Genomic DNA, 13,261 nt, shown 5'->3' with positions numbered 1-13,261 from the left:
GTTAAATTCAGATTATGACCAGACCAACAGTGAGGGTATATACCTCATGTTTGTTTAGTTGTACAACTCAAGTATTATTCCACCGATTGTTGTGCGGCTCACGTATTCGGATCTTGGTTTTTTTTTTTTTCCTCTTTTCTTTTGTGTTCCTCTCTCTCTCCCCCCCCCCCCCCCCCCCCCCCCCCAATTCTGAGCCCTAATGTTTTATTAGATCTGAGCCTGGGGACTCATGACTTTCATGGTTGACTTGCACTATTGCTGAATTTTGTTTTGGTATGCTTTTGCAGTATGTGTTGTTAAGAGCGAGAGGCTCATGTCTTCATGTTAGTCGTAGGCTGTCCTTGATGATTTCGTCGATGTGTTTTCCTGTATTGGGTTGCTTGGTTAGGCTCGGATCTATGTATTTGATGATTTGTAATTTGCCGTTGGGCGGCTCTTGAATGAAACATATGCTGATGATAACAAAATGATGAAAATGACCTCCAACAGAATTTGTATCTTATCACATGTTGGGTCTGGTCAATCAAAAAGGATCATATGTTCGTTCCACTTTCATGTGAGCGCTCTGCCCTACTTTTTTCCCAAATTCCAGGGCATGTGGTTGCAAACTTGTTATCATGCACCTGAGTTTTCACTTGATTTGACCAGTTTCGCGTGACCAATTGGACTGCTTTTCCTCAAATTCGAGAGCAAGTGTTGCAAGCTTGCAATTATGCACCGGAGTTGGCAATACAATGATGGTTACAAGTTTCAACTTTAGTACTGGTCCACTTTCTTCCTGGCAATTCTATCACGCAATACTCTTCGCCCATTTGTTCCACCGTATATGGTCATTATCTCACAATACATCACATTTCATTTCAAAAAATAAGTACTTATCTTAGTTATTAGGACACAAATATTTGAAATACATAATATCATGGGAGTGTGGAATTGTTAAGCGATCACTAAAAGTTCGAGAAGATCATATATGCATTTGGTAGTCCCCGTCAAACAAATCAGGCTTGATTATATATCTAACTTGCAACTTCCGGGCTTGGGGAGTTGGGGAACACTATTTAACCGGAGCTGCTGAGAATGAAGACAAATGATGGGAATAGTTTCCCACTCAATTCCTTTGGAATAGTGTACCCTGGTGTGTTTTTGGCCACTGGATCATGTAAAAGTTTTGAGAAATTAAAAAATTCCAACTTGATCCAAAAGCTGAAAATACCCGGGAACAGAGGTATAGAGGAATATGAATACCGAGGATTTGAACTCGGAATAGTTTCCAAGCCTCAGCCCACACTCCACTGCTTCCATCTATGCTATAAGCATGAGTTGGGATTTACTTTTCCTCAAAGGACCAAATTTTAGCCCTTGTCCATTTTGTCCTTCGTCCCTTGGTTTATTAGATTATTGCCATAGCTGCTTTGTCATTCCATGATTTCTTTCAGAAAACAAGCAAAGGATATGTACATCATAACAATTGTGATTTCTTTTAACTAAGCCAATTCCCTCTTCTTTGCATCTTATAATAGATGATCTCTAGCTGTTTGTATGAATTAAACTCTCTTTTTTCTCAAAAAAATGATGTTTTAACTATGTGAGACGAAAACAATTGCCGCATTGTTTAATAGCAGACAAAATTTATACATTGTTTAATTGCATATTTGCGGGCCTTGCCCACAGACCGGTTGCTAGTACTCTCTAATGTGTTGAAGCCCACACACTAAAAAAAGAAAAGCTTGGTCGAAGATACACTAGATCAGCTAGGCAGTTGCATTATATTGCATTGTCATCCTCCATCAAAATACACAAAAGCAGCAAGCATATAGCACAAGACAAAAAGGTTATAATCGTCCTTCATGTTCAAAAAATGACCAACTAAAACTACTCGCGGGCATTTGTCCCTCTAAAGGGCATTGTAGTCCATCTTTTTGTTCTCTACACATTCGCTTTTCGATATTCGACTTATGTGCTAATAAAATTTACTCGGCAAAAAGATAGAAGAGTAAGCGACCAGTGTGGCTACTTTTCATGAGCGTGATTATAGAAACTCTAAACCTCTTTTAACTATAAAATTATCTGACATGCCAATCGGAGGAGAAAGCTTCACGATCCAATTAGTTTGATTTTTCAATTCAAACTTTCTAATGAAGTAAACTCACAATTAGCTGTGGTTTTTTTCCACTATTTCACATTTGACAATACCAGAGAGCATTTCTTAATTTCACAGAATCACAATAGAAGACTAGGTCATGGTAGACCCATAACCCTTTTGTTTTTAATGAGAGATAATTCTCGAGTGGCATCCCTGCAAAGCGGTGCCAAGCGGCTGATCCGGCCGTTCATCTCGTCACGGACGGCTCAGCCGATTGAAATCTGAGCGAATATAAATCTGAGTCGTCGATTGCTCGACAAATATCCGAGCCGTCGATTGTCGAGATAAACGGCTGGATCGGCCGCTCTGTACCCGCTTTGCAGGGAGTGTTTGGCAGCATTCCCATTCCGTTGTTTTGTGCATCGAAATGACATCATCATAGCTCATTGTCTGAATTGTTCAAGCTAGGTTTCTATCAGCATTTTTCTCAGACATACCAGAACCAAAATGTCCTTTTCCTCTTTAATAATTAATTCACATGCAGGGACCCTAGACGCGGCTTTGAGTGCGCTCCCCCCCCATGTTCCAAATTCCATCCCCACTGTCTCCACTATACTCTTAACGCAAGCGTCTGCTGAGGCCTTTGTACTACTACTCTACTAGTAGTTAGTAACAATGTTTTGAAAATCGGATCGGTGAGTGAACCGGAAACGAGATTGTGTGGATGTGTCACCAGTTCAACTGCCGGCTCAATTGGGGTTGTCAGTATACGTAGTAATTACAATTTTACAAAACTAAATATCGATAATAAAAACTTTTACAGCTGGGCATTTAAAAAATAAAAATACTATATAGTACATAAATAGACCGGTTCGGATCATCAAACCCAGTCCGGTGTGACAGTTCAACTGCTGGGTTTGAGTTTTTATGAACAGGTCAACGATTCAAGCGGTTGAATGAACTGTCCGGTCTGATCCGCTTTTAAAACATTTGTTTTCAGTCAGAGTGACATTACCCTAATCTCTCCATATCAAGGTTATTACGGGTTCGAGCCTCACATGAGCTCGATCAAGGGAATTTTTCGTTCCATTCCTCTAAATATCCGTTACGGTGTTCATTTTGGGATTTTGGATTTGGATTTATAGCTATTGACTAATGAGTGAGAGAGAAGTAGAATAATGATTGAAAATATGGGTAAAGATACAAGAGAGATAACGAGAAAAATGAGAGTAATAATTTGTTCCAAAAAAAAAAAATGAGAGTAATAATTGGAGAAAATATGATAATGATTAGAATTCAAAATCCAAAATCCCAAAACAAACGCGGTCGCGCCTGCATAGTAGTACCTTATAAAAATTTTAAAATTGCTCCAAATATGCCAGCAAGATACACCCAGGGGATCAAGATCCTCCGTTGTGGAAACACAAAAATTCTCGTTACGTAGGCATTAAAGTTGTTCTCACCGTTAAACCACTCTTGTGATCACTTTACCTTACGCGTAAGCGTGTGAAATAATTGTGAAAAATTTCACCGTATGCGTAACCGTGTGAAAAAATTGTGGAAAGAGTTGCAAAAGTAAGTCTAAAACGTGAGCAATTAAGTTGAATCGAGACACTATACATTATTGTATAAAAAAGAGGTCAATTTAGTTCACATGCTGTGACATATGACAGTAATATTATTTGACCAATTAAATATATTAAGGTTTGAGTTTACAAAGTCGCGATAATGCAGTATTTTCTTTCTTAGCATTAAATTAGAGATGAAGAAGTTATTTATTTTTTATTTTTTATTATCTTAACTTTGATGAGACGAGAGCTTCATACACTTGTTACATCCTGATCTTGGGACATGATGTTGGGAAAATAACGGCCAATGATGTGTTTTGATAATTAATATCCGCCAACGACATTTTCAATATTAACAAATATTTTTAGCTTGTCTTTGATGGGTATTAATTATTAAAATACGTCCTGGACCGTCATTTTTTCCATAATGTCCCCCGACCCAAGTCGGGACGATCTTCTCGTCACCAATGAGTAATAATTAGGCAAGCAATAATGCTACATAATAGGGTTTCAGGAACGGAGAGGAAGACTGAGCCGCACTTGTTGAGCGACACACCACATACGCGGAATGTGGTGGAGAGGTGTGTCTGTAGCGCTATTCGGAGGCCAATGAAAGAGCCTTTTCATTTTTTGGCAACACAAAAGAATGTATGGTGATAGATAATCAAACCACATGATGTCCCTACTGGCTAGGGAGAAGCTCAGCTCCGTATCCATCTCTGATCCCAAATATTAATTCAACCCGATAACTTTGAAGAAATTTAATAAAAAATCGTTAGGCACGCCAACAAATCATGTACAGCACTCTCCTCCGTATGATGGTGTCAATTTCAAGAACGAACCTCTCAATACAAATAGTATTCCTTGGGAGTAGCTCTCTCTTCTTTTCTTTTTTTGACACTTTATACATCAGCGGGGTAACTGGGTGTTAGTATATATGTTAATCAACGAGAGATTCAAAGGCTGTCCATAGCCTTCAAACCCGCCCCTCGTAGAGCTCAAACTCCAACCTCCACTGGAAGAAAATTAATATTGAGACAACTCGAACTCCGACCTTCACCGAGAGAAATGAAATAACCAACTGAGCTGGTTTGGTTTCTCTTGGGGGTAGCTCCTTGGGAAGTACCAAAATGTAAAACCTCACCGGCCCCTGTGGTTTGGCATTTTCATGGTTTGACTTGAAATCTTTTCTGTTGCTAACCTTTTATTTTTGTAAAATAAAATAGATAGGGGCAACTGCCAAGAAATACTGGAGCAAGAGATATTTATGATAATGTAAGTAAGTGCATGTATTTTTAAAGTTTTGGGTGCCCTTAATCTATTTGGGCTGCGTGCTCATCAGTGAACAAGGCAATGTAGTGGCACATGCACTGAATAATATTTATTCATACTTGTTGTACTTAGCTTAATTGTAGCATTGATTAGCAGTAACAACACATGTTTGTCCCATTTGATAACGAATTAACTGCCCATTAAACAAAGCAAAAGATACATAAATATAAATTTTAGTCAAATAATAAAATAACCACATGCTCTGAATTTGAACAATAAACTTTTCTGACAGATGAAAATTGGAGAAATCCCATTCTAATTAACTCTGTTATTACTGAAAGAGGCATTAATTCTTAGTGCCAGGAGCCAAGGAGTTAATTAGGACAATTACTGGAGTACTTGATGTTGAAGATAGAGTAAGACTAGGGTATTTAACCTCTACAGAGTCTTCTTGTTATTTCGCAATCTATGTTTATGCATTTCAGAGAGAGAGAGAGAGAGAGAGATTGCTTGGTCGGTATGTTACAATTAGAGAGAGAGAGAGAGAGAGAGAGAGAGAGAGAGAGAGAGAGAGATTGCTTGGTCGGCATGTTACAATTGTAGGTAGTGTCACCTTTGTACTGTATTATGATAAGCGGCTGTTTTTTTTTTTTTTTTTTGATAAGCGATTGTTTGGTGCTGATTTTTTTGGCCTGATTCTGGATTCTGGCTTTTGATTATGCATTTTTTGAGTGTTTGGTCTATATTCTGAGATGGATTCTGCCAGAATCACTTCTCAAAACAGGCACAATCCCAAAATTAGCTCCGGAGCTACTTTTGAATTCTGATTTTGGATTGTAAACTTTTGAAGACCATTCTTTTTTTTCTTTTTTTGAAACGTCAATCCATTCATGTCAAAGCCCAAAGACCGAACAATGATTTCAACAAAACATACTGGAAAGAACCAAAACTACCAAAGCCCGAACACGGGCACCACTGCAAAAGCAGACCATCGAGAATCATGGGCATAGAACCCAGTCAAACCTTGATAGTAGAAGATCCCATAGGATTCACAGCTCAAACCGGATGGAGCACAGATGAAATCATCGGTGGATATGCTATCCACGAGCGTCAATCGCCTGCGTCCTCTAGCCGGAAGACCACGAAACATTAGCGGGCAAACACCAGTAGAAGCAACCTCCCAGATAAGAGCAAATGGACGCAAGTCCGACACGAGCTTCCGCTGTCACGACAAGCACTGGCCGCGAGCCGACAGATCGCCTGCAAGCACGGCCATAGCGAGACAGGATAAAAGAGCCACAACGAAGAACCTTAACCTAATATTATTAACCCACCATCACCACCCACCGGATTTGGGAAAACCAGACCAGTGCAGACATCGGACCGGGGAAACCGGTCGGGAGAAAACTAAGCCACAGATGGCCGGTAGAAGAAAAAACAAAAGAAAAAAAAAAAACCCTAACTCAGCCACACCTTATTAGCCATGCCGTTGAGCGCCTCTTGTCGGACCACCACGCACCACCAGCGTCGATCTGAACCAGACAGCCGAGCACCGAGGGCGGAGAACCGTCACAGAGGCCTGACCACCGGATCATGCAAGAAACGGTAAGGACCAACGGAGGAACTCCTTCTGGATGGGGGATGAGAAGAGGAGGGGAGGGGGGGCAGCCCCCACCTCCCCCCTCGGAACTGAAAGTTTAGAGAGAAGGAGGAGGACCATTCTATCCTTTACCTCTTCAACTATTTCCAACCCTACCCTTCATTTACATTTATTTATTTTTTAATAAACTTACTTAATCAATCCTTCACCTTTTCAACGTTTTATTAACCCTTTCATCAGCAATAACCCCACCTTTCCAACCCCACCCGTGCTGCGCACTCTTGTCTATGCCTTCTCTCCCGCTTGCTACGAGACGCCGGCGATACCACTGGAAAAAACCTTTGATCGTCTTCATTTGTGGTGCCGAGAGGAAACAGAGTCGAGACTCCATTTGTGGTGTCAACGCATGACTTTCGTCAATGACCTATTTTAGAGAGATGATGGAAGTAACAAGCGGATAGAATGGAGGTTTTTTTGTGTGTGTATAGTGGAGGTAACACACAGAGAGAATGTTTTGGGAGTGTCTTTAGATGTGTGTCTTCAAAATGAAAAAATAGGAGTAATAATCAAACATAGAGGCAAAAGACATACCCATCCATCACTGTCCATACCCAAATCCGGTTTGCTCCAGCTTTGCCATACTTCTTGAACCAAATCAAGTCTGTTTCCCAAAAAAGAGTACCCCCCCTCTTAAAGAAAGTAAAGAGGTTGTGAATACTGGACAGGAATCAAAGGCCAGGAAAACTTATTTGGTGCTCTTGGGGCACCGTCACGCGGCGTCCCAACACCCTTATCCACCACGCATTTTTATGGGGCTCAATAATAAGTGTATGGATATGATCCTACGAAAATGTAAGGTCGATATGATTTCCCAACACCCTTATCCACCACCCAATTACCCCATTTTTATGGAAAGTAGAGGGAATCTGATTTGATTTCTCATCCACTTTCACTTTCACTTTCATTTAACCAAAAAAAAGTGGTGGTCCTTTTCTTGTGGGGTTTTTCTTTTCTGGTTATCTCTTCTCTTGGTCCAGGTTCCTTTTTAGTTTCTGAATGAACAATCCCTATTATTGAAAAGTTGCAAAACCCATTATTTTCACGGAGCCGGGAATCCAATAAGGCGCTTCCTGTAGAACAGATTCGGACTGTTCATCTCGACAATCAATGGTTCAAAAATATATGTTTGTTAACTTTGGCTGCCTATTAGTTGAAACCAATCCCGAACTGGTTTGACGTGAGAAAATCATGTTCGAAACTCGTCTGCTGGCTTGGTTTTTTAATACATTATTAGCTTATCAACCCAGCTCAACAGAATGACAAGTTTTTAGTATATACGACGAGTGGATGTCACGAAACAAATCGAACTATGAGCAATTCTATTGATTTCTTATAATTCTAAGTTTTTTTTTTTATTTTAAATCAGTGAAGAAAGAGATAATATTAAAACTCGATAAGGGTACATCGAAGGAGCGGGGAATCAAGGCAAATTAAAAAGAGACAACCGACAAAGTTGGCAGTCATAATCAAAGCCAAACATAACCCTCAGTTATGTTGATGATCTTCTGAGAACATCACAAATAATAATAGTCAAAAAAATTTATGAATAATTAAACCTAGTTATATATACATGGTCATGATTTTATGAGAACATGATCACAAATGTCACAATCAAATAAAGCTGGATTAAATTGGCATTGCTTCATGGACAGCTAATTCTACAACTGTTTAATTAAAGGTCAAATTAATTAACTAAAACAAGTCTCTCTTTTCACATTTATTAAAGCCTTGTGCAGCAGACTTACGGAAACTTCCCACGGCAATTAATTTCGAAAAAAGACAGGTTCTGTTTCAACTTAAATTGGTTGACATTTGTGGTCTCGAAAGAGACTTTCCAGAAGTCCAACATTTTTAATTTTATTTGAAATTTGGGTTGTTGATCGATTTCTGCTTATTTCTCTTGCTGCAGGTATGGTGTGAACATTACACGGATTTAATTAATTTGTTCATTCTGCTCATTCCCGGCGGGAATGGCATGCTTTTGACCGAACAGGGAAGAGTATTAGTCGAGATGTGTGTAAGCTGACTCGAACACCATTGATTGTCAAAAAAAAAAGATTGTTGAAGATATTATACATTATACAAATTAAGATCAAAGGTTTCTCTTGCAGGTATGGGTGAACATTACACAAATTTAATTTGTTCATTCTGCTTATTCCTAGCGTGAATGACCTGTTTTTGACCGGACCGGAAAGAGAATTAGTTGAGATGTGTAACTCGGACACCCCTAACCGTCGGATAAAGAAATTTGTTTAAGATATTACACAAAGATCAAAGTTTTCAATTTGGGTATATAAAGCTAGAATTATAAAAAGGCCAGATTGTCACGGTTACAACGAATAAGGTAACTAAATTTGCTGTTTAGAAGACATGGGATATAGCCCATGCATGTTCAATCTTCGATTTTACTATTTTTGTGTGGATTGAATGTCACTGAGTAAGAGCACTGTTGAGTAGTATAAAAGGTGAGACATCTGACATCGTGCGATCCGCAAATAATTCGAGAGCAGTGCTGTGTACACAGATTCATGTGTGTAGATCTAGATACGCATGTAATAATAACCGTCTAATACACGTTGATCTCTCAAAACAACGAGGGACGCACGTGCATCTTATTAGAACGCATGTGCTAGCTAGAAGCAGTACACACAAGTATGTGAACGAATTAAGCCCAAGGTTTGGCTTAGTGGTCAATGTCTGAAACTTAGGGGTTTTGCTTCCTTCTAAGATTCCTAGTTCGAAATCTCTCAGGTGCTATCAACTCATCTGGAGCCAATCCATACAAAACTTCGTGCTTTGACTTCGATTTGAACCCCTGCAGCTGGGCGACTAGATTAGTCCTTCAGAATTATCAAAGCGTGAGTAAATTAGCCCGAACACCAGAGAGAGAGAGAGAGAGTATGTGCACAAATCCTTTGTACTCAAACCCTACCCATAACTGAGCAAACATACATGCCCTACCTGAGCTGGTTGTACACTAGTCAAAACATGCCCTAATGGGTTCTAGTAATTTCTAAAACTCAATATTGCTACTCTTCATAGTATACTTATTTTTTGAATTAAAATTGAGGTATTATAATAAAATGATTTGTCTCGTAAAATAAAAAATAAATACTTAAAAAAAAGAAAGAACCTTAGTGAAATAGGACCTTAGGCCTTGTTTCCGCTATCTCTTTTCTCTACAATTTATTGCCTTTAGTTAAGTTAATTGCCTTACTAAATTAAAACACCCGACACATTTTCTTCCTCCACGGCCCAAAGCAGTAAAAAAAATTATCTGCATATTGTTTAGTAAAAATAACTTGGCTACAAAATTATGATAAGAAGTTGTCCATAATTTTCAACGTAGCGGACGCGCCACCTTGTTTTCCCATACGTATGCATAATTTCAAACATGTTGCTTACACGTTATGGAATATTATATAATCTGTATAATTGTCTCGGTTTCCGAGAAGTTGAGTCGCAATCTTAATTGTGATTCATTAATAATTTTGATTTTAATTAAAGCCCCTCCATATTATAAATAAATTTGTATTCAGTCGTTACCGGAGAATCATCAAGAAAATGATACGAGGTTTTTTTTTTTCGTAATTTTATTTTGAGGGAAAAAGTCTAGTCACACTCCCACTTTTATAAACACAACTTATAATTGATTAGTCACATCAGCATATGAGCTCCATCATATTTTACGATCGAAAATGTTTCACTTTGTAAAGTACATTGAAATACAGGATCTGTCTCGCCGTTAAAAAGAAATAACACTAAACCTGTCAAAATTCACAGTTATTCATTATTGATAAATGTATAATCAAAGTTCTAATCATTCATTTATCAACCACCAATAAATAAAAAATTTTGTGTCAAAATTATTTTTAACGTGTTCTACAAAGTGAACGTTTCTAATCATCAAAGTAATGGCTCCATATACTGATGTGGCAAATCGTTAGTAAGTTCGGTTAAAATCAGAGTATGAGCACACTTCCCTTTTTATTTTTCTTTTCGGTGCTATTAGATTTAAATCGTATTGGACTGATGGGACTATTATATATGCCTTAGCCAGCTAATATGAGAATGTTGATTGTTTGACAACTACAATAGTTGGGATTTTTTGGGGTCCATTTGTGAAAGCTACTACCACAATTTTAGTATTAATAACAAATAAACTCATATAGTCACCATCCAATTGTCAATTTGATTAATTTATTTTCTTACATCGAATGGGCTGACTGTCTCTTGGTTGTCTTCCTAGCAACGTCCTAATTCCAAATTACCTTTTTTTAAATCCGTCTTCCTAACCCCGCATACTAGACGGAGAATTATATATGCGAATAAATTCAAATAAATTCAGATATCAATGCATCATATATCTCACAAATATTAAGGTTCCGTTCCGTTAATGTTCATATTTTTTTACTCCTTCCGTTCCAATTTAATGGTCTCTTTTGGGAGTTCGTGTCATTTTTCAATTGATTATATATTGAAATTTATAATATTTTATGTGATTTTAAAAATACTGTATTATATAACTAATCGATATCTATCAAATAATATTCATATTGGATATAAAGATCATTACCAATTTAAATGTAACTAATATTTTATTTGGTTAGAAAAAACTATTAAATTGGGACGGAGGCAGTAAGTACGTATTTTTTTTTTACGAGACAGACCATTATCTCATAATATATTAACTTTTAATTTAAAAAATAAATATTTATTTTAGATAGTGGAACACATTCTAACACACTTTCACAAAATATAAATGCATATTTGACTTATTATCCTATACCTCTTAGGTGAAGGTCGGAATAATTCTTTTTTAAATACTCCGTGTTAAAAAAGGGGATCCATTTATAAAATGAAAAACGAATCGGAGCATTTGGGCCCACCCTCAAAGTGACCCGTTTGCGCGTTCCCGTCGACCTCATTGTATAAACCACCAATCGCGGACCGCCACGTAGGGTTTGCAAGAGCGTTGCTGACCCATGTTCTGATAGGGGTCTAGCTGTCATCCAAACAGTCGTATGGTGAGCCGATACCTCAGCTTCGAGCCGTTTTTAACACTTGAGCCAACGATTTATTGGCCAGCTCGTTGACGGCAGGCCACGAGGCGTTTTCAGACCGGCACTTTCGTTCCGCACTTCCTCCGGCGAGATTTCCTCCTCGATAGGATCTTGGTCCAAAATTCCAAATACTATAGATAACTTGCATGAAAACTGGTATTCGTTCATTTTAGCGAGATCTATTTTGCAGAAAAAGTGTTTTCTTGTGAAAAAGTTGGAATTTTGAATTTTACAATTTTTTTGGTAATTACACACAAAAGTTCATTCTTTCCCGTTTATTCCGTGCAACTGAACGGGACTTTAGTCGATGACGTCTTTTTCCGGCTCAAGAGATTATTTCATGAATAACATTTTTTTCGCACTTGCTTGCACGAACATGGGATGGGGTGTTGGTGGTTATAATAAGGGCCGCAAACGAGCTAAGATGCTCTCGAGCAGGTTGAGTTAGGCTCGTTAAGTGTTCGACTCTTTAGTAATTGAGCTGAGTTCGAGTTCGAGTTCGAGTTCAAATTTTAGACTCGTGTTGCAAACGAGCCGAGCTCATCACTTAAAAGCTCAACTCGTTTGTAGATACTCGTCTAGTAGATGAACCAGGCTGGATTTGTTTACAGACGAGTAGAATTCGAGCTCGAGTTATAGGCTCATTTAATAAACGAGCTGAAATCGAACATCACGAAACTTGATTCATTTGCATCCCTACTTATGATAGTGATGCAAATGAGGGAGATCTTACACTTTGTTCACTTCTACTACAATTTTCCCAAATTTAGTAAATAATAATTCTAACACCACACCTAACTACACACCCATACTCACATTAAGGGTGGGTCCCACACACACTCGGTGTATAGTGTGTGCGGGCTCCACCCTTAATGTGAGTATGTGTGTGTATTTGAGTGTGGTAGTAGAATGATTGATTTAATAAATTGGCGTACATAGCTTACAAAAAAATTTCATTTTGAACTTACCAAAAAAAAAAAAAAATCCATTTTGAATACAATAGTAAATGGCGATTAATCTTTGACCACAAAACAAAAAAAGAAAAGAAGAGGCGATTAATCAAGGAAAATGATAATGACACTCCAAAAACACAAAGGAAAATAGCTTTGGAATTACATTAATTTTGGAGTGCCAATATCATTTCCCTTAATCAAGTCATTTTTCCAATTCCTCTGCTGCTTTTTCAGAATAAAAAATTATTGGCCAATCAGATTAATTTATTATACTTTGCTACTACAGTAGTACATTACTATTTTTTTTTGGAAAAGTAGTACATTACTAATAAAACGAGGCAAAACGTGTCATCACTGGCTAGCTCAGGGCAGCCGACTAGACCAGAGCTGGTTCCAAGTGGAGTAAGTAATAAATCGCGCGTAATTAAAACCAACCGGCTATGTATTTAATCATATTTCCCGGTGTAGGTAAGGTAGAGTACTTTCATTTTAGTACAGTAGCTCTTGAAAAGGCCAGCCTGAGAAAAAGCCTCTCTCTCTCTCTCTCTCTCTCCAAGAACTGAATACTCATCAGCAGCTTCTTCTGCTTCTAAAAACTCACATTTCCCGAGACGAACCTGACAGCAAATCCATCCAAATCGACACTCGCCGCCGCCGAGCTC

Source organism: Rhododendron vialii, chromosome 4a (genome assembly GCF_030253575.1).
Source record: "Rhododendron vialii isolate Sample 1 chromosome 4a, ASM3025357v1".
NCBI classification, from domain to species: Eukaryota; Viridiplantae; Streptophyta; class Magnoliopsida; order Ericales; family Ericaceae; genus Rhododendron; species Rhododendron vialii.
The sequence above is the reverse complement of the archived record's forward strand: the minus strand, read 5'-3'. Positions refer to the sequence as shown.